Source organism: Pelmatolapia mariae, linkage group LG1, assembly GCF_036321145.2.
Source record: "Pelmatolapia mariae isolate MD_Pm_ZW linkage group LG1, Pm_UMD_F_2, whole genome shotgun sequence".
Classification (NCBI taxonomy): Eukaryota; Metazoa; Chordata; class Actinopteri; order Cichliformes; family Cichlidae; genus Pelmatolapia; species Pelmatolapia mariae.
In genome coordinates, this window is record NC_086227.1 from 35021435 (window position 1) to 35027513 (window position 6079).

Genomic DNA, 6079 nt, shown 5'->3' on the forward strand with positions numbered 1-6079 from the left:
TATATAGTAAAACTGTTAATTTTCATTCGTTGCCTCAAGGCAACACTGCGCAGTTAGACCAATTTTTTTCAGGCAATATAGTGCATTTGCATATGTGTGTAGAGATGTGTTTGTGTGCATTTATATGATCATAGTCAATGCTTTTTACTTTACAATCTACTCATAATTACAGGACATGGATGTAAATACCTTTTATGCAAGGAAACCAAGGGAATGTGCACTTTCTGTCCTCAGAAAGTGAGGACAGTGAGCTTTCAGGGAGTGACAGTGAAGTAGAGGAGTATGAGGTTTGAGGGACACTTAGGAGCTCAGGGGTCAGGGGTCAGTTGGTAAAGTAACTGTGCCTGTGTGTACCAGGTCTGGCCAGGATCTGGTATCAAGTCGGCACTTTGAGTAATCTGGGAGAGTAGAAAAGCGCTATATAAAAATCAGTCCATTCACTGTCTGAACAGTTTCGGCATGTTACTTTTGCACTGTTTTGCATGTTCCGGCACATGTTGTTATTGCATGGCTTGATTAAGGTACATATTATGCTGACATCTGGGGCCAGAGCTGAAACTGTTCAGGCCAGCACAGGGCCAGCAGTGTGTCTACAACTGGCCCGTGGCTGCATACCACCTTCAGATGGCCCACATACCGCAATGAATAACGGCCCTTTGGTGGCCCAGATCAGGTTTGCCAGAGGTAATCCACACATGGGCCAGCACAGGACGACTAGGGTGTCTGAAACTGGCCTTGTGCTGGCCCATGTGTGGGCCACCTCTGGCAAACCAGGTCTGGGCCACCAAAGGGCCGTCATTCTTTGCGGTATGTGGGCCATGTGTAAGCACATTGTGTGGGCCTGATCCCTGCCATACCAATATTGCTGTGCGGGTGTCAGTGTGTGTGGTCGTGTATTACTTATTGTTGTGGGGACACAAATTTGTTTACACACTCACATTGTGAGGTCTCGCCTACTTTATGGGGACAAATTGCAAGGTAAATCATTCAATTTTAGGGTGAAGGCTTGAGTCAGGGTTAGGATAAGGTTCAGGCAGGGACTTGTGATGGGTAGAGTCAGGATAAGTCTCCAGGAAATTAATGTAAGTTAATGTAATGTCCACAAAAGTGATGGAAACACAACACGTGTGTGTGTGTGTGTGTGTGTGTGTGTGTGTGTGTGTGTGTGTGTGTGTGCGCGCGTGTGCATAGGGTTAGGGTCAAATGTTGGATGCATTTTGGTGTTTTATTGTTTTGTGAAATGTTTACATTGTTTATTTGTTGTTTATTTATTTGTTCATCCTTGTTGTACTAATACAACTTATTATAGAATAACTTGGCATTTTACTACCCTTGTTGCACAGTGTTGCCTTGAAGCAACAAACCAATATCTGTTTGGGGGGGGGCAGGGTGTCAAATTCTATGATTGATATATTATTAGGGACCCTAAAGCTCCCCCAAAATAGGGAGAAATATTTTTTTTCCCCAAAAATTAAAAAGTCATGCAGTAGAGGGTTAAACAAAGTCAGTGGATCACTAAGGTAACTGATATTCAAACACACTGTGGAAATGAAAAGGTCAGGGTACTTCATGGTCACTGGGGTCATTTCTATAATGCATTATAAGGATATTTATGAGTCACTATATCACATTTATGATGCTATTTAAAAATCTTTCTGCATTGTATAGTCCATTGGTGGGCAACTCCAGGCCTTGAGAGCCGGTGTCCTGCAGGTTTTAGATGTGTCCTTGATCCAACACAGCTGATTTAAATGGCTAAATGACCTCCTCAACATGTCTTGAAGTTCTCCAGACGCCTGGTAATGAACTAATCATTTGATTCAGGTGTGTTGGCCCAGGGTGAGATCTAAAACCTGCAGGACAACCACTGAACATCCAAGGTATGGACATTGAGACTGTGGACAGCTACAGGTACCTTGGTGTTCATCTGAACAGCAAACTGGACTGGACTCATAACTCAGACGCCCTCTACAGGAAAGGGCAGAGCAGGCTGTACCTGCTGCGGAGACTCAGGTCGTTTGGAGTGGAGGGCCCACTCCTGAAGACCTTCTATGACTCTGTGGTGGCCTCAGCCATCTTTTATGGTGTGGTCTGCTGGGGCGGCAGCATCTCTGCTGGGGACAGGAAGAGACTGAACAGGCTGATCCGAAGGGCCAGCTCTGTTCTAGGATGCCCTCTGGACCCAGTGGAGGTTGTGAGTGACAGGAGAATGGTGGCTAAGCTGTCATCCCTGTTGGACAACATCTCCCACCCCATGCATGAGACTGTGACAGCACTGAGCAGCTCCTTCAGTGGGAGACTGCGGCACCCACGGTGTGGGACGGAGAGATTTCGCAGGTCTTTCCTCCCCACTGCTGTCAGACTCCACAACAAAGACTTTAACTGATCAAACACACACATCCACAAATGTGCAATAACACTAATGTGCAATAATCTTTTCTGGCATCGTTGGATTTTTACTCAGTTGTATATAGCATTTGTATTCTATTTTTATCTTATTGTATATTTTATTCTATTTTATTCTACTGTATATAGTATTTTATTTTATTCTATTCTGTACAGTTGTGTACTGTATTTATTCTTATTTTATTTTATTCTAATTTTTGCTTCATAACTTTTGCACTGTCCACTTCCTGCTGTGACAAAACAAATTTCCCACGTGTGGGACTACTAAAGGTTATCTTATCTTATCTTATCTTATCTGACACCAGCCCTCGAGACCTGGAGTTGCCCACCCCTGGTATAGTCATGTGATAACTTGATGTTGTAAGGTTTATGAAGTATTATAAAGGACAGTCATAATGTGTCATTGCTTTCATACTGCTTTAGCTCAACACCAATGTGATATTTTATTTATTTATTTTTAATTTTGGTATGTTCTTAGCTTTAAAAAGCAAGTAAAATACACAAGTGCAGATTTTTTCATGACTTCAAAATGATTTTTTTCTCTTAGTCTCTTGAAATACAAGTAGATGTTTCTTTAGAGCCACTCTACAAAAATATTCAATATTCGCTGAGAATCCAAACAACAGCAAGGGCAAATATGTAACAGATATAATGCCAAAATAAAACACCTGAGTGAAGCCAGATTCTTCAAAGGGCATCAAGAGAACACATCTCTGTTCAGGTGACATGTTTGTTTGCCACTGGATAAATGCATAAAATCATTCTTTCAGCGGACCTTGTGATTAAGATGCGTCCTGAAATAATGCCTTCAGTGGTCATGCACCACATCAGCAGGCACTGTGGTTGATCTTAAATCACCCCGGGTGCTCAGGGTGACTCCATGAGAAATGGATGTTCTCCCTGCTGAGTCCACATTTCGCCTGATGGATTGCGCTCCTTCAGATGCTATTGAATTGGTCCTGATAGAGCATCCGAACTGTCCGAGGAATATTGCGAGCCAAAAGCTGAGGGGAGCGTGGTAAGTGACCTTGGCACTCACTCCTTTTTTATTTTAGAGTTATAATAGAAGACCCTTTTAGAGCTGTCTCTGTGGTGCTGTGTCCTGCCAGTCTCTTTTCATTTCTTCTGCATTACAAATGTCAGAATGAATAAGTCATCAGTCAAATCCCTGCAGCCAGACACTGATTTGATTTACAGTAAAACATGCTTTATGATGTTTGGTTTTTCATTGAAGAAAAAGAAAAAAAGTAGCTGGCTTCAGTTCTCAGTGGAAATGATTGAACATGATACACTGTGTCTGAGCTAGGTACGTTAAGGATGGCAATATAATACATTTTTGTGACCACCAGATATATTTTGGTCTATTCAAACAGTGGTTGTAGATAATATAACCCTTTGTGAGGAGAACAGCCGAATAGCTGGTGAGCTGTCCAGGGTATAACCAGTATATATACACCTGGATGGGCTTCATCCTGAACAGGATTAGCATTTAAGAAAATTTATGGATGGACTATATTCAGGTTTTTGCATTCTGTGTTATTTTATTGCACTTTTTCTTTTTACCTTACAGTGCAATCTTGCTTTGCTGTGTTTTATTTTGAGCTATTCTACATTATTTAAGCTATTTTTTGTTCTAAATTGATTATAATATTTTGGCTCCTACAACAGAGGGCTTTCCCAACTTTTGGATGTAAGAAGTATATCTTGTACCTAAAAGCACTAAGGGAGAAAGATGTGACTGTACCTCTCACAAAAAATCAATAAGAAGCTATACCCAGGGATTTAAACTACTCTTCTGATTGTGTGAGGCACAAAGTTATAAGACAGGATATGATAAGATAGCCTTTATTAGTCCCAGAGATGGGAAATTCACATGACAGGGCAGGAATAAATAGATGCAGCATACCTAACAATAATACTATGCAAATATAGAAGAAAACACACACTATACAGTGCAGATGAAGATTAGCTAAACTATTACCCCACACAAATGAAAATTCACAAAATAAACTTTAATGCTTCAGATAGTGTCTGTACTTGGTTTCAGTTCTGGTACAGATAATATAATATTTTGGTTAATGTAAAGATTTCTTCTGTGCTATTTGAATAGGAGAAATTGTTTTAGTATGGACAGCTGGTTCACAAATTATTCAAGACCTAAGCAATGCCGACACAAATTATTTAATTATAATAATTTCAGCTTTGAACAGGAGCCCACAAGAACAATTATACAGGCATATGCTGCTGTGTAGATTTTTTTTGTTCTTATTGTGAACCCTGACAATGATGGCACTCATTGTGACACAAAAGTCTGGGATGGTCCCGTCCTTCAGGATATGAAAATTTGAAAAAACAAAAAAGAAGACACTGTCCACCTTATCAGTGTTAAAAAACTTAAAGTGAATAAAACACTTTAAGTTTAAAAAAGCTTAAATCATAAAACAATCATGGTGTACACTCACTAGCCTCTTAGATAGGCACACCTTGCTTCTACCGCTTTTGCCTTAAGAATTGTCTGAATTCTTCATGGCATAGATTCAACAAGGTGCTGGAAACATTCCTGAGACTTTTTTGTCCACACTGACATGATAGCATCACACAGTTGCTGCATAGTTGTTAGCTGCACATCTGGGATGTGAATCTTCTGTTCCACCACATCCCAACGGCGCTCTATTGGCTTAGTTGGTATCATTTGAGCACAGTGACCTCATTGTTCAAGAACCCAGATTGAGACAATTTGCACTTTGTGACATGGTTCCTTATCTGGGTGGAAGCAGCCATCAGAAGATGGTTATAAAGCCATGAACATGGTCAACAACAACAATACTCCGATAGGCTGTGGTGTTTAAAAAAACTCAGCTGGCACTAAGGGGCTCAAAGTCTGCCAAGAATATATCCCCCATGCCATTACACCACCACCGCCTTGAAAGCTGAGCAGGGAGGATGGATCCATGCTTTCATGTTGTTTACTCAAAATCTGTGACTCTACTATGCAAATGTCATAGATTAGAACTAGACCAAATATAATTTTTTCAATTCCCTGACCAATTCTGATTAAAACCTCATGCTCAGGCTCCTGCTGTTAGCCTGTAAGCCAACAAATTTACAAGCTTGTAAGCTAGAACCTGAACACCCAGTGTGATTCTGCCTCTGTAGCCACCTGCTTCAAGGTCCAATGGGCATTGTCCTCTGACATCTTGCATCAAAAAGGTATTTTTCCCTAGAGAACTGCTTTTAACTTTATGTTTTCTCTTTTTCAGGCCCAAATCTGTAAATGGTAGAGAGGTTTGTGCAGGAAAATCCCATTTTTTCTGAAACATTCAGACTGGCCCATTTGGCACTAACAATCACGCTATGGTTAAAGTCACGTAAATCAATTTTTTTCTCTGTTATGAAGCTTGGTTTGAATTTCAGGCAGTCATCTTGACCATGTCTTCATGCCACTAGACATGTGATTGGCTGATTAGATATTTGTAATTACTAATCAACAACAAGTGTGTATAGGTGTATTAAATGTCGTGTGAGGTTATATGTGTATAGTGTATATATTCCCACAATAAACTTTCTTGCTGCCAGGATCTGTCTTTTTTGAGGAATGCATCATTAATTATAACACTGTCCTGTTCATCCACCGTTTCTTTATTTGTTATCACCCATAGTTTGTCACAGTGAC